At 55.7% G+C, this 16,564-nt stretch overlaps 1 non-coding gene across 1 annotated transcript; it reads right to left on the bottom strand.

Annotated features, from left to right (window-relative positions):
• Nucleotides 1-11,975: 11,975 nt before the first annotated feature.
• On the bottom strand, nt 11,976-12,048 carry TRNAR-CCU (transfer RNA arginine (anticodon CCU)). The gene has a single exon. It is a non-coding gene; the product is annotated as a tRNA-Arg (tRNA).
• Nucleotides 12,049-16,564: the final 4,516 nt, after the last annotated feature.

Here is a 16,564-nt window from a genome sequence, read left to right as displayed (position 1 = left end):
ATTGCCTGGGCCTCTGCATCTGTGCCTTCCGAGTTCCTCCATCTCTCCAGGCAGCCAGCTGGCCCTCCATCCCCCATCTCCCCCATGCTCTGCTGGGCTGCAGCCCAGATCCCAGGGCCAAGGTGGGTAGGGGTGGGGAAGGAGCAGCCAGATGGCAGCTGGAGGGAGCTGCTCTGTTGGCCGGGCAGCTATTTTCAGCATCTGAGCAGCTGAAGCCCCCGGGCTTCCCCTGACTGCCCCCTACCAGCACATCCCTACTGCCTCTTTCCTCACTGTTCCCACAGGCCTGACCCAGCAAGGACCTGGGCTCTAGATCCTCACCTGTGAGGTCAGCTCCTGCCTGCCTGGACCCTTTGGAGAATTTTAGGTGAAAACGAACAGACACAGAGCCCGGAGTAACTGCTGGCTTAATGCTAGAGGCGAATCATACGTCACCAGGAAGAGAGTTTGTATTTTGCAGGTGTCATCAAATTAAGATGAGGTCATGCCAGAGTAGGGTGGGCCCTGATCCAACGACGGGTGTCCTTATGAAAGGGGGAAATTTGGATGCAGACATGCAGGAATGATGGCCATGTGACGACGGAGGCAGAGATTGGAGTGATGCATTTATAAGCCAAGAGACACCAGGGTTGCCAGAAAGCACCAGAAGCTGCAAGAAACAAGGGAGGATCCACCCCTCGAGTCTGCACAGCCCTGCTGACACCTTGACTTTGAATGTCTGGCCTCTAGAACAGAGAGAGTAACTTTCTGTTGTTTAAGCCACCCTATTTGTGGTCTTTCATTATGGCAGCTACTGGATACTAATACAAGACCTTAACGAGTAGCCATATATCCATAAAAAAAAAACCACACGAGAGCAGAGTGGCATCAACAAGGAGGTTTGCTGCAGCATCGTTTGGAAAACCAAAAAACTGGAACTAACCTAGATATCCATCTACAGGGGATTCAGGAAATAAATTGTGGTCCATGCCTGCTGTGAAACACAGGGATACTTTTATGTACCAATGAAGAAAGACAGTGGAGGTGCATGTATACGGGGGGAATAAAACTCCTAGAACTAATCTCAGTGTCCATCAGTGGGTGCTCAGTCACATCCAGCTCTTTGCGACCCCATGGACTATAGCCATCCAGGCTCCTCTGCCCATGGAATTTTTTAGGCAAGAATATTGGAGTGGGTTGCCATTTTGTACTCCAGGGGATCTTCCTGATCCAGGGATTGAATCCTCGTCTCTCACTTCCTGTATTGGTAGGCAGATTCTTTCCCACTACTACCACCTGGGAAGCCGGTTCATCAAGAGGGCATTGGTTAAATAAGCTAGGGTCTGTGCCTGCTGTGGAATCAAGGAGATTCATGTGTACTTAGTAGAGAAAGAAAGCTGAGATTTACTTATATGGAGGAAAAATGGAACTAACCTAGGCGCCCATCAATAGGGGATCAAAGAAGCCATAAAGCATGGTTATTGTGGAATGCTGGGAGATTTGAATGCACCCTCAAGGAAAGATGGCTGAGTTGTAGTTCCAAAAGAGGCTGGAGGAATCGAGGTTGCCAAACAATCACAGACAGCACAAGCCTATTCATCAGGAAGTAAAATCAAACACCAAACTCAATTCTTGATTTGGGTGGGCACATAAACACTTGTGCAGGTGCTCCCGAAATGCCCGGGGATTCACACACTGTATGAACACCACTGTGAGTGGCAGGGATGGAGTTGCAGTCATGGAGAGGATGGTCACACCATGAGGAAACCAAGGCACCCCTGGTCTCCAGGAGGTCATGGGTCTTAGCTCTCTAACCCTGGTTGGGGAACCCAGTGGGGAGGCGGACAGAGGGAGTGAGAAGCATCTGGTTCCGCTTTCCCACTGCAACTGTCCTTAATCCCAACCCTCGAATTGCAGGGAACACAATCCTTCCCCGAGGCAAGCTGCCTTCCCAGGCTGTCTTTCTAGGTCATTCTCTTCCATGTTGTTACCCTGGACAGCAAGCAGAGGGGCCATGTCCCACGAGGGGACAAGACAGAAACAATGGTCCCCTATTCATCCATCTCTTTCTACCTTAAACTGGCTCTGCAGTCACTCCTAGGTTGGGCCACTCCCCATGGTCAAAGGGTTACTGTCTGTCACCCAGGGATAGGGGACAACTCCTCAGTGGTCTGCTTCAGAGCAGCCAGGCCCCGCCAGCTCTGACCCCAGAAGGAAATGACTGGTGTCATTCAGTGCCCCAAACAGACTCCTCGTGGGGGTGGGGGGCAGAGCGGCCTGCTGTTTTCTTTCTGCAGGAGAGAACTCACACCCCTGTCCCCTCCCCTCCTCCTCTCCCTCTCCTCACTCTGCTCCAGATGCACAGGCCTGCTCGCTGCTTCTCCAACACACCTGGTGAGATCCTGCCCAGGGCCTTTGCACATGTTAGGCAATACCCAGACCACCATCCCTACAAGGCTCGCTCCCTGACTTTATTTGGATCTGGCCTTCAATGTCACTTCCTTGGTGACTTTTAGTACTCAAGTACGCTCCCAGTCTCTCTTATATGCCACTTAAACCGCTGTTCAAAGCTGGTCATTGTCTTCATCCACATGGCAAACACCGTAGCAGCCACTGCTCTGGGCCATCTGAATGGGTCCATTTAAGTCCCACAGCATCCTCGCTGGGAGGGGGAAGCCCCACTGTCACCCTCATTTTACAGATGGGAACACCAAGGCACAAAGCAACTTAAGTCACCAGCTCAGGTACACATAGGGCTTCCCAGGTGGCAGCAGTGGTAAAGAATCTGCCAGTGCAGGAGATACAAGAGAGGTGGGTTGGACTCCTGGGTTGAAAAGATCTGGAGAAGGAAATGGCAACCCACTTCAGTATTCTTGCCTGGGAAACCCCATGGACAGAGGAACCAGGCAGGCTGTAGCCCATGGGGTTGCAGAGAGTTAGACATGTCTTAGCACAGGTTCACATAGCACGTCGGAGGTGGCAGGGGTTAGTCTCAGGGAGAGGTTGGTGGTGCTCAATCCTGTAACACTCTCTCTCTTTTTTAAACAGGCAGGAGAGAGTCTTGGCAGTTCATCCAGCTAGGATTCAAAACACAGCGCTGTTTTCACTGGACCTGCAATGCTCGTTTCCTCTCATTCATCGATTCCATCCACCTGTCAGTCAACAAACGTCTACCGTGCCAGGCATCTTCCAAGTGCTGGGGACACAGAGTGCCTGAGACAAACAGGTCAGCTTTCTGGGAGCCGACAGATAATAAAAGAGGTAAATACAGGCTCTTCTACCTCCGGTGGCCATAAATGAAGAGGAATAAATCAGGAAGATGACAGCAGGGTGTCGAGGGGATTGTAATCATTATCATCAATTTACTGAGGAAAGATGGTGTGCAAAGAGTTAGGGAGGGAGAGAGGGGGCCTAGCAGATGGGGGGCAGCAGGACCGGGCTGATCAGCCCAGGAGGCTGGGAGCAGGCACTGTAGAGAGAGGAAGGTGGACTTTCTATCTACAAACTTAAAAAATATTAAAAAAAATTTTTTTTTAAGTTTTTATTTATTTGGTTGTGCCAAGTCTTACTTGCAGTATGTGGGATTTAGTTGCCTGACCAGGGATCAAGCCCAAGTGCCCTGCATTGGGAGCACAGAGTCCTAACCACTGGACCACCAGGCAAGTCCCCCCACCAAATTTTTTAAGTTGGAAAGAATTTTAAAAAAATAGTTGTTGCAGAGGCAGCTAAGAACAATGTCAGGAAGGAAGTACTCAATTCGAGAGGTCAGGAAAGCTAGGGCACAGCCACTGTGATACCGTTTCTTGGAAAGGCCTGCGGAGACCTCGGTTCTGATGCGCTGTGTGACCTCCAATGAAAAACGCGCCCTCTGTGAACCTCGCCTGCCAAAGGCAGCGAAACCTCGGTGTCCTCAGAGCTCTCGTGCTGTAATTGCTCCCAGGATGAGAGGACAGCTGGTCCTTTGGTGCCCAGCAGGGGCCACTCCAGCTGTGACCTAGTTTGTGAACTCCAGCCTCTCCCAACCCAGGGCGGGCCTGTCATCTTCTCTGCAGGGGGTGGGCGGACTCGCAACTGGGCTGGAGCTTCTGATGCCTCCCCAACTAGGGTTCTGGCCCCTCCATGGTGGGAAGGAATCCTGGGACCTTAACTGCCTCCAGTAGCTGTGTTCACTCATGTTCCTGGATGTTGGGGGGCTGGGAAGTGGGAGAGCTCGGGGGAGGACTGAGGGTGATGGAACTGAGTTGAGATGCCCAAATGCCCTGCATCCCTGCCGCTCTCAGATAATCAAGGGCTGGGTACCCTGAGCAAGTGAGTCACCCTCTCTGGGCCTGTTTCCTCGCCTGGAGGCCTGGGCCTTGCAATGGGGTTAGAAGGCCAGGTTCCCAGACCCTGAGTAGGGTGCTCACGCTCAGTCATGTCTGACTCTTTGCGACCCCGTGACTGCAGCCCTCCAGGCTCCTCTGTCCATGGGGTTATCCCAGGCAAGAATACTGGAGTGGGTTCCCATTCCCTTCTCCAGGGGATCTTCCTGACCCAGGGATCAAACCCGAATCTCCTGCATTGGCAGGTGGATTCTTTACCGCTGAGCCACCGGGGAAGCCCCCAATTAGGCTGGGAGGCTAATTCTAGTCCCACTTCTAAGTTTTCAGGGCATCAGGTCTACTTCCTGAAAGGCGGTGAGAACACCAGCTGTGGATGGTGGTGGGAAGGGCAGGCCGGGCAGGGAGGACAGGGTGGGCAAAGGCTGTGGAGTGGGGGCCGTGCTGGATGGCAAAGTGAGGCTGTGTGGACAGGCTGCTGTTGAGTCCACACTTTCTCTGCTCCTTCCCTCCTCCGTGAGTCCGTGGCCTTGGGGGAGGTGACCCCACAGGGCTGTCAAGGTCCCCACCTGCCCTCTAGACCCTCCATTTCCCTCCAGGGACCCGCCTCCCACCTGGGGCCTCGCCTCCCGTCTGCTCAGGACTAGACACCATCTGTTCACTGATGACTCCCAGTCCTGTGTCTCTTCTGAGCTCCAGCCCCAGGGACTGGAGCCACATCCCTGACATTACCCGGAGGCCCTGCAGCATCCCAACTTCAGCCTCCCCTGGCAGCTCCTTGCTCACACCCCCGGCCAATCCATCACCAGGTGCAGTCAGCTTCACCTCCAAATATATCCCAGATCCACCTTGTTCTGCAGCTCTGCCACCGCCAGGCCCCCGCCTGCCAGCATGGGCTCCAGCTCACTCCCCAGCATTCAGCAGACACCCTGCCTTCTCAGGTTTCAGTGTTCCTGCCTGCAGAATGGACTCGAGTTGTGTGAGGGTCTCTTGACCCTGCTGACCTTTGGGACCAGGTCATTCTCTGTGTGTGTAGGGGGGCTGTCCTGGGTGCTGTAGGGTGTGGAGCAGCCTCCTGGCCCCCACTCCCTTGACACCAGGAGCCCCCCAGTCATGACAACCACAGATGTCTCCAGACATCACCCATGTCCCCTGGGGGCAGGATCACCCAGGTAAGATCCATGTTGTAGAAGGTGCTAGACACAGAGCAGGCATCCAGTTGATGCCCCAGGAAGAAACAGGCTGATTATCTGTTTGTGTTATCAGTGAGGAAGCAGAGGCCTGGGGAGGGGAAGTGACTCACCCAAGAGGAGAGAAGTACGTGTGAGATTTGAACCCAAGGCTCCATACCCTCTTCTCCCGTGGCTCTCTCGGGGTCAGGGCGAGGGAACCCCCACCTCCGTGGAGCCCTGACTTCTGCCAGCTCTGCAGACCCAGGAGCTGCCCTGTGTCAGCCGGCCAGAACTGAGACGCCCCAGGGCTGCCTAAGAGCATGGCTCCCTCCTCCTATGTTATGGAGGCTTCGGGGTCAGTGAGCACATGACCTGTGGCCAGGGGTGGAGAAGGCCCTGGGTCCAGCCTGGCCCTTCCTGGGTCCCCTGCCCCCGTGTGGCTGCCAATGCCAGAAAAACTCCTTGCCACATGATTGAACACTGCTCATGCTGAGCATGGTGTAGACCAGACCCCCTGAATACTCAGACCCCCATGCAGAGCCAGGGCCCCCCACCTTCATTTTCCAGACTTGGGATCCAGAGCCTGGGGGTCGGTGGCTGAGAACCTACCCATCTCCTTCCCAGCAAGGGGCAGGTCCCATGGGGGCAGGGCTCTACCAGCCACAGTCCAAACCTCTATCTGTCCCTCTAAACCCCAGCAGGCCAAGCATGGGCGCTGGGGGCACAGCAGCACCCCAGCTTTCCTCGGCACTTTTTTTTTTCCTATTTCAAGTGTTCAGTGGTTTTTTGGTGTGTTCACAAGTATGTGTAGTCATTACCACTACCTAATTCCAGAACATTCCATCCCCCAAAAGAAGCCCTGTCCCCATCAGCAGTCACTCCCTCCCAGCCCCTGACAATAGGAACCCACTCTCTGTGTCTGTGGATCTGCCTGCTCTGCACGTTTCCCATCAGTGGAATCACACCTTGTGTGTCCTTCCGTGTCTGCTTCTCTCACTGAGCATCATGTGGGGCAGGCAAGCAGGCAAGAGATGCAAACACATCCGTGAAGTATATCGTTTGGGAGAAGCAGGGGTCTGCTATGGTCTGATGCTTTGTCCAGCATGGCTGGAAAGGTGTGTCTGAGTTGAGTCTTGAGTGGGGGTGGGTGGGCAGCAGTGAGCCAGGAGGAAGGCTGGGAGATGGTGTTCTGGGTGGAGGGGCCCGCCAGGGTGAAGGCCCTGAGGTGGGGGGGAAGGGCTGGTGCTGGGAGGACAGAAATGGGGAGTGACTGGAGGCTGAGGGCACATCTGAGTTTGGGGCTGGGAGTTGGGGTTGGCAAGGGTGGAACCATGCAGGGTGCTGAACCCACAGTGAGGTGTAGGGACTTGATTCAGAGAGTGATGGCGAGCTGTGGGGGAGGTTTGAGAAGGAACATGATGGAGCTGAGTTGGCATCTGAAGATGCATCTGGGTTTGTGTGTTCTGGGCCTGTCACCCTACATCACATGAACCTGGACAGTCACCCTCCTGGACAGCGCTATCCTGAGGGTGGGGACCACGTCAGTTCCTTCTCTACCCCCCACCACCAGCATGCACAGAGCTGGGTGCTCCGTGGGCCAATGAGGGAAGCAGAGAGATTTCAGCAACGGGACGAGATCTCCAGGGTCCCCACGGGAGCCTACCCCTGACTACCTTGGAAGAGACTTGTAAAGCGCTGAACCTCAGCTTCCTGTTCTGCAAAAGGGACTCAGGTGACCAACAACCGCCCTCCAGGCACTGACTGAGTAGCAGGTGAGAACTCATAGAGGGTACTTTATAACCTGGGGTCTTCGGAAAAGTCTCCACTGGGTGCTGGCTGGGGTCAGGTGCCCTGAGTCCCAGGCCTTGTTCTGCTCTCAGCCATTCATTCCACATGCATTTAATGGGCACCTTCTGTGTACCATGCACTGTTCTAGTTCTTAAGGGAAACAGCTTTGAAAAATACAGATGGAATCCCTGCCAGTCATCCATAGGTGATAAAGAGAAGAAAGAGTACCGGAGGCCACGTGTGGATGGTGCAACAGAGAATAACAAGGAGGTGGGGCCTGTGGTCGGCCAAAGAACGGCCCCTCCAAAGATGCCCACAGCCTGACCCGTGGAACCTACAAATGTTACTTTATGTGGCAAAGAGGGATGAAATTAAGGATGTTGATCGGTTCACCCTGAGGTGGGGACAATTGTGGATTCCCAGGGGGCCCAGTGTCATCACAGTGTCCTTATAAGAGGGAGGCGGGAGGGTCAGAGGCACAGAGATATGGGAGAGGTTGGGCTGCTGACTGTGAGGATGGAGGCAGGGGCCATGAGCCAGGGATGAGGCGCCTCTAGAAGCTGGAAAAGACAGGAGCCGGTGCTTCCCAGGAGCCTCCGGAGGGACCAGCCCTGCCCACTCCTGGGCTTAGCTGTGTGAGGCCCGAGCTGGACTCCTGATCTGCAGGATTGTGAGAGAATCAATGTGTGTGGTTTGAGCACTAGGTTTGTGGCAGTCTGTGGCAGCACCCCTGGGAGCCCTGCGCAGGGTCTTTGCAGATTTGAAGAGGAGGTGGGCGGAGTCCTCTGCGGAGCTGTACGCCCACTCTGGGGGCTGGGAGGGGGAGGGGGCCCTGCTCCCCGCAGTATCTGCCATCAGTATCAGCAGCAGTGCAGGAAGCTATCTGGGGGAGGAACTCAAAATCTGTCCGTCCAGGGCAACAGACAGACAGAGACCCTCCTCTCCAGAGCCCCCAGCAGGCTTAACCCAAATTTATCATGAAGTTCTTAACCCAGGCGGTGGGGTGGTGGCTGGGGTTGCCGGGGCCCCACCCCAGGATCAGAGGCAGCCCAACTCCTCCCTGCCCCACCCCACAGAGAGAGCTTTGCCCCCACAGACACATGGGACAAGTCGTCCCGTTCCCTCCCAGGCTGGGGGATGCTGAACACTGCTTTGGGTGAGATTGAGCCAAGCCCCCTGAAGGAAGCAGCTAAACCCATAGGAGGACAGGGAGGGGGGTGAATAGATGCAGCCGCAGCTGGACCCTCTGTCCCCTCCCCCTCCCCCACCACAACTGGGGCCAGAGGGACCCAGGGCAGTGTTGTTTGGTGGGCCCTCAAAGTGTTCCCTGTTCAGGCTTCCAGATGGACTTGGGAGGTGGGGCCCGGCCCCAAGCAGCACGCAGCCCTCTGAGGCCCGTTTTTGGGGACATACTGCCGACCCCTTCAGGACTGGTGTATCCTTCGTCCTAGATCTGGCCCTTCCGGGACTTTCATCCACGACAATTCATTAAGTTCTAATTAGTCTCTGTCAGCCATTAGTCCCTTTTAACCCTTCAGGGGACTGGGGGGCCTCCCGACCCACTTTCCTTGACCGCCTTTGGCAGGTGAGGCCTCTAGAACCACGTTTTGAATGTCTACCATCTACCACAGCAACACAGCCACTCAGCCCAGCCCAGTCCCAAAGGTGGTAACAGTGAAGCCCACTTGGAGAAAACGAGACTGAGGGTCAGAGTGGTCCCCAGTTCACCTGGCAGCACTCAGCTTGAGAGTCAACATTTGAACCCTGGGCCAATGCCAGCTGCCTTTCACTGAATCCCAGAGCCCTATTGGAAGGTCCTTTTCAGAGGCCCAGGATTGGCACATGGTAGTGGGCAGCTCGCCATGGGCCCACCTGGAGCGAGCTTTGCTTAGAGAGTTCTCTGAGAGGCTCTCCACCTGGTGAGTAGGTGATGACTCAGGGGCACCCAGGAATGACAGCCTTGTGGGAAGAGAAATCAAGCTGACACCAGAGACCTGCTTTATATTCCCACTCAGCAAGGTACCTTCGGATCCTGGGCGTCCTGTGGGGGTGGCTGGGAGCAGCCACCCCCATTCTACAGATGAACACACTGAGGCCGAGCTGCTGTATTAACAGTGGGGATGATCATGGCTGCCCTGCCATCACACAATATCTGGCTTGTGGCAGCCCCATGCTGGGGGCTCAACGCACCTGCATTTCTTACACCCTGCGTTGATGTCCATCTCAAAACTGGAGCTCACAGAAGGGCTGTCTTTTGTCAGAAGTCACCAGTGAGGATGGGAAACAGAGAGGCAGGCTGAGGAAGTCCGGCTTTAGCCCTTTCGAGCCCTCATCTCATGGTGGATGGCCCCTTCCCACCCCATGCCATCCAGGTAGAAGGAGGAGGAGTCGCACCTGTGGGGGAAGCCTACGGGGTCTTCCAACTCAGATCCTGTCTCAGATGGCTGCCACTCTGGCTCAGAGGGGGAATGGAGCAAGGCAAGACACTCACAGCCCGACGGCTCCAGACCTCTCCCTACCTGCCTGCACCTGGCTTCCACCAACCTCACCCACAGAGACCCCATGTCCTCTGCCTCTGGGTACTCACACACCACAGCCTTCCCAGCCTCCACACCTCCTCCAGGGAGCCCTCCTGTGTTGCTCCAGGTTTTAGAGCCCTACTCTCCCTGAAGGTCCTGCCCCCACCCCGATCAAACCCCAGATGGTCCCTCTGTCTGCTGCCATGCTGCCGCAGACACCCCCTCCCCACGCCCCCGCCAGAAGCAAGAGGTTCTCAACCATTTCTGTACAAGCGTGGATTCACCGGGGACTGCTTGTTAACAATGCAGGCTCCTGGGCACAAACCCCAGAAGTCCTTATTCCTCAGAACTGGGGGGCTGGGGTGCCTGTACTGTTAGTGCCTGGGGCACGTGGTCTGGAAAATAAGGACCAGGTCTTTTCCTGCACTGGGATCAAGGCACAAGGTGCGGCCCTCCCCAACTTGTTGAATGGGGCTCAGTGGCCTCCCAGGCCAGGCCCTGGGAGGCACCTATGCCAAGCTTCAGGGGACAGAGAGAAGCCCCCACCCCACCCTTGCTGCTGACTGGACACAGGCCCGCGGGGCAGGGGGCCTGGCCCTGTGCTCCCAAATCCTCCCACCTGGCTGGACTGTCCCCAGCCCAGCGATGCAGCAGGTCCTGGTGTCAACGCCTCCTGCGCCTTCTTGGCTCAGCCCCCCAGGGTGGACCAGACTTCGCCGGAAGGGAGGGCGGAAAGGCTCCGGACCCGACCGTCCCCGGTTCCCAGACCCAGCCAGTGCCCCATCCTAACCCCCTTTGGAGGGGAGCGCATGCCTCCAGGCGTCCCCACTGCCTCCAGAGAGACGATCACCAGGCTCCTTGCTCCTCGGCGCCCCGGGAAGGGACAGGGGGACCTCAGCATGGCGACTGGCCCCCCAAAGTTTCCAGGGGGAGCGCTGGGGGCCTGGTGAGGAGCAACGCACCCGGGAGAGGCGCTCAGGAAGAGTGGCCCCCCAGGCGAGGATGGGGGGCGCGCGTGGGGGCTATGGCGCGCAGGTGGTGCGGGGTCACCGGGCCCTGCGCGGACACTCACCTGGGCGGCTGTGCCGTAGACACGGCGCGGGCTACGGCGCGGGGGCCGCCCGGAGCCGACAGGAGCCGCCGCCACCGCCGCCTCCCGGGTCCGCCGTGCGCGCCCCCACCGGCGCGTGCCCGCCGCCGCCCTCCTCGGCTCGCGGGACTGCGCTCCGCCGTGCGCGCGGACCGCCGGCTGGGGTGCGCGGCGCCCCAACCGCAGGTGTGCGGGGCTGCAGGAAGCGAGGACACGTGCGCGCAGGTGCCGGGACGCGCGCCAGGGCGGCGGGCGGGGGCAGGGCGTCCAGGCTCTGGCAGCGTGTGCTGCCCCGTGCACACCCGCCTGCGGACCCGGGCCTTTGTGGACCTGCAGAGGCTGCGGTGCGGGAAGCGCACGGCTCCCCATCTGCGCTTGTCTGGCATCTGCCCCTCCTCGCTGCCCCGACTCCGGGTCTCCAGCACCTGACACCTGGACCCCTGCCCCAGCCTCTTCCGCTCCTGCCAGCCCTCCAGGCCCATTCCCCATACAGGTCGCAGAGGCTGCTTAACCACTGGCCTCTGGAATTGACTATGGCTCCCTATTGAACCTGGATTCATGTCTTAACGTGGTGTATGTTTCTGGATTTTCGGTACCCGTGCCTTCCTCCCGCCGCCCCACTCGTGCCTCACTCCTTCCCCGGAAGGTCCCCTTGCTCCTCTTTGAACACACCAAGAGGGCCCTGCCAGGCTCAGGGCCTTTCCCCTTACTGTTCCCTCTGCCTTTCCCTGCATCCTTCTTGGCCAGTATGTAATTACTCGTGTTTATGCAGCAGCCTGCTCAGTGGATGTTAGTGGAAAGAATGACTCTCACTTTTACATACTGTGATGTATGTAGTTTCCTGCTTCCCTGGTACTGGGCCTGCCCGGGGTCGGCCCCATTTAGGGAGCTCATGCTGTGGAGTCTGGGGTGGGAGGTAGATGGTACTCCAGTGTGGGGGGCGCAGGGGCAGAGGACGGGGGCACCTCCCAACCTCCCCAACCATCATGCTAAGACATAATCAGTAGCAAGATTACTGAATGCTCACTATATGCTGGGCTCTTCTTTTTATGTTTATTTTGTGTTTATTTGGCTGCACTGGGTCTTAGTTGTAGCACGTGGGATCTAGTTCCCTGGCCAGGAATCGAACCAGGGCCTCCTGCATCAGGAGTGTGGAGTCTTAGCCACTGGACCACCAGGGAAGTCCCTAGGCTCTGTTCTTAACATGAGCCCTCTGGTGTTTGCTGCAGCCCCACCCGTTACAGGTGGAGGCTGATTATACCCATTTCACAAATCAGCAAGCTGAGGCTCAAAGATGCCATCTTTCCCAAGCGAGGGGCTCAAGGTGGGCCTGGCTGCTCCAGGAGGCTAGGTGTGTAACCTTGCAAGATCCCACCCCCAGCCCTTCCCACCCTCTGTGCTCTCTCCTAGCTGCTCCCATGGTGGCTTGGCGTCAACTCAGCCACCTGTGACTCAAGCAGGCTCCGTTCCCAGACTGTCGCATTGGCCTGAGGCCCAGAAACTGCATCGCGGGAGGCTGCAGGCCAGGTACCCAAGGGACAAGAGGACGGATCCTTTCCTGGCCTGCAGAGGTCCAAGAGGAGGACATGGGGTCCCCTCCCTGGTGGTTCTCCATCCCCAAGGGCAGCCCAGCCCCCACAGAGGAATCACTGCTGTAGAGGCTGTGTAATCTTGGGGCAGTCACTTTCCCTCTCTGAGCTTCTGTCTCCTGTGAAATGAGGTTCTGGTAATTGCCACCCAGGGCTCTTAGAGGAAAGTGTTTATTGAGCACCTACTGTGTACCAGGTCAAGTGCCAGAAGGAGGAGATGCAGCAGGGGGCTCGCCATGGTCCTGGGGGAGCAGACCAGTGAGACAGTCGTGAAAGAGTGTGGTGGGAAACTCAGCAGAGAGCCGGTATCCAATCTAGGGTGGGAGTCAGTCATGCTCTTCCAAGGAAGGGGCTCTTGAGATGAGTCCTGCAGGGGGGAGGGGTAACTGATGTGGTGGCCAAGATTGGAACCCACTTCCAAGCTGTGGAACTGTGGGAGACTCCCCTCCAGCCTCAGTTTCCACATCTGTAAAATGGAGACTCAAACTGTATACCCATCTTCTAGGATTGAAAGGACTCCACTCAACGACACAGGGGAAAACCAGGGCTCTCAGTGGCCCTGCCCAGCTCTCATTCATTGCTCCAGAAGCCTAGCTGAAGGGCAGGATGAGGCCCTGGACGCTGCCCACCTCAGGACCTTTGCGTGGCTCTTCCCTCCACGGCAGCACCTTTCTCCCAGCCACCATCCCGTCTCACCCCTTCCTGACTCATGTCTCCACCCCTTGCCTCCTCTGTCCCCTCCCTGCCTCCTCGGCACTCTCCCCACTTAAGACACCATGTAATTTACTGATTTATCCTGTTAATCATGGGCTTTTCCTTCTTTTCTGCTGTGAATGGCTCCGGTAGACACAGAGTAGGTGTCCAGTAAATGCTGGCTGAATAAACAAATGGTCCAGTGATGCTGAGGGCTGTAGGTTTTGCCCCTGGAAGTGGGGGTTCTGGGGGGGTCTGAGTGGGGAAGTGTCTGTTGCTGCCTGAAACCACTGTCTTATCATCTCTCCATTCTTGGTCAGTGTCAGCCTGCTCCGTATACTGAGAGGGAGCCCGGGAGCATGTAGTAGACCCTCAGTGACCGGCAAGAATGTGCACATTGGCATTGCTGTTCTATTGCATTTAGCAGGGACACGGAGGTGGGCTTAGCCACTGAATGGCCTCTCTGGGCCCAGCATCCCCAGCGGGATGCTGCCATGAGGGCAGAGGTGGGTGTGGGAACGAGGTGTAGCTAAGGATTCCAGCCTCCCAGGTGGTGGGGTGGCAGTACCTGGTTGCCAAGGTTACGAACACCTGTGATGGGGATGTTGCCATGGAGACAGACCCCTGGGAGGAGAAGGCGGTTCCAGATGGGGGAGCTGTAGGTTGGGCAGGGGGCCTGGAGGTGGCTGCCAGCCCCAGGGGCTTCCCTAGCACCCCGTGTACCCCCCCAGCTGTGGGTGCAGCAGGGCCCTGACTTTCCCCGTCCTGTGTCCTCGTACCTGGGAAAGCCCACAGGACCCCTTAGGCAGCAGTAATGATTTCTAAGATTAAAGGCCTTCTCTTCTTTCCTTTCTCTGGTGAGATGTATAGGACTGGCAGTCGGGGCCAGGGGAAGCAGGGGTCACATGGCCTGGGAAGCTCAGCTGTGGCCTCGGACAAGTGGCTTTCCCACTGTATTGGGAGTGGAATCCTGGGTTTCTGGGAGACAAGAGTGCAGAAGGATTGAGGCCCTGGACTCCAGACCCCAGGGGCTACCCCAGGTAGGTCCCTGCTGGGACCTCTAGGAGGTTGACACGGGCCTGTGCTGTTTACGGGTCTACCCGACCCACAATAAACAGTGGTGTTATTTACTGAGTCAACGTTTCCTCGGGCTGTGCGTGGGGATGCTCCCACTGAACAAAGGGGCCCAAAGCCAGCAGGACAAGCTCTCAGAGTTGCAGAGGGTGGGAACGGCCCAACAGCAGAGAGCCCAGTGAAGGCACAGGCTGGAGGGCTTCCCAGACATGGCACTGGGGCTTCTGCAGCTTTTCTGTGTGGCCACACAGGGGCCTCAAACTGACACTGACACTAATTCCTGAGTAAGGTGGGCCCTCAGTGGCAGCCCCCAAGTCCCAAGTAAGCGTAGGTGCCTGATATGGTTATGATAAACAGTCTCCTCAGGGCCTCCTTGCATGTGCCCCATGGAGCTTACCAAAACCCAGCTCTTTTTTGGTTGAATTGACCTATCTGACTGCAGCCAAGGGAACCCACAGCAGGCACCATCATGATCTAGTTGCAGGGTCCTGGGGCCTGAATCACCCACTGGGGCCTGGGGCCTGAATCACTTGCAAGGATTTTCAGCAAGTAAATCTAGCAGTAGTAAGCAGTTTCAGATTTTGCAAATAGGGCTCATCTTAGTTCCTCCTTTCTTCTTCTTTTTTAAAAAATATTTATTTGGCTGTGCTGGGTCTTAGTTGTGGCATGTGGGATCTAGTTCCTTGAGCAGGGATGGAACCCAGCCCCCCTGCATTGGGAGCATGGAGTCTTAGCCCCTGGGCTACCAGGGAATTTCCTTAGTTCTTCCTTTCTGACATTTGTCATTAATTTCATTTTCCTGTCCTTTCATACTGTTCAGGCTCTCAAGTACAATGTCCAAGATGACAATGGACATCCTTTCCTTGCTCCTGGTCTTAGGGGGAAAGCTATCAGGTTTTCACCATTTGTGGTAATGTCAGCTGTCAGTTTTTCACAGATGACCTTTATCAGGTTGAGGAAATTCCCTCTTTCTATTCCCCAAGATTTCAACCTGAATTGAGTGTTGAATTTTGTCAGATGCTTCTTCTGCAGGTATGAAAAAAACGGGCGTAGGGTTTTTCTCCTTTCTTGTGTCAATGAAGTGAATCCCATTCACAGATTTTCCAGTGTTAAACCAACATGGCATTCCTGGCGTTGGCCATAGTCTGTGGTCATGACGTACAATCCTTGGGATCCAATCTACTGATGTTTTGTGAAAGATCCTTGCATCTGTATTTTTTAAATTATTTATATTTAATGGAAGGATAATTGCTTTACAATATTGCATTGATTTCTGCCAGACATCGACATGAATCAGTCACAGGTACACGTATGTCTGCTCTCTCTTGAACCTCACTCCCACCTCCCATCCCTTCCCACCCCTCTAGGTTGTTACAGAGCCCTGGTGTGGGTTCCCTGAGTCATACAGCAAATTCCCATTGGCTGTCTGTTTCACATATGGTAGTGTATATGCTTCCGTGCTACTCTCTCCGTCCCCTCCTCTTCTTCCTCCCACCCTCCTGTGTCCATAGGCCTGTTCTCTATGTCTGCATCTCCATTTTGTGCTAAGTCATTTCAGTCATGTCTGACTCTTTGGGACCCCATGGGTTGTAGCCCGTTAGGCTCCTCTGTCCACAGGGTTCTCCAGGCAAGAATACTGGAGTGGGCTGCTATGACCTCCTCCAGGAGATCTTCCTGACCCAAGATTGAACCTGCATCTCCTGCATTGGCAGGCAGGTTTCTTACCACTAGCACCATCTGGAAAGCCCCTGGGTCTCCATTGCTGCCCTGCAAATAGCTCCATCAGTATCATCTTTCTAGATTTCATATGTATCGCATCTGTATTCATGAGGGATATTGGTTTGTGGTTTTCTTTTTTCTGCATTGTTTTTTTTTTTGACAGATTTTGCTTATACTGCCCTCATGTAGCAGTTAGGGAGTGTTCCTTCCTCCCCAGGTTCCTGAAGCTGGATTAGTGTAATTTGTTCCTTAAAAGTTTTGGGATCAATTCTGAAGTAGAGTTGTCAGTACTTGTCAAGGGTGACCCCAGGCTTTTTTGGACCTGGACTATTCAAAGAGTTGTGGGGATGAATCTTGGGGTGGGGATAGCTGTGGAGGCAGCCGGAGGAAGGGGGAGTATCAGCTTGCTGCTAAATCGCTTCAGTCATGTCTGACTCTGTGCGACCCCATAGAGGGCAGCACACCAGGCTCTCCCGTCCCTGGGATTCTCCAGGCAGCTTGGGGCACGTTAATTTGGGGTTCCTCTAAGACATGCAGTAGGTGTGGATGTGTACTTTGGGGGCAATGGGGTCCAGGAAAGGTCAGAATTTCCCAGCGACAAGGTGGAGTCCAAAGGCATATC

Source organism: Bos mutus, chromosome 7, assembly GCF_027580195.1.
Source record: "Bos mutus isolate GX-2022 chromosome 7, NWIPB_WYAK_1.1, whole genome shotgun sequence".
Classification (NCBI taxonomy): domain Eukaryota; kingdom Metazoa; phylum Chordata; class Mammalia; order Artiodactyla; family Bovidae; genus Bos; species Bos mutus.
The sequence above is the reverse complement of the archived record's forward strand: the minus strand, read 5'-3'. Positions and strand labels throughout refer to the sequence as shown.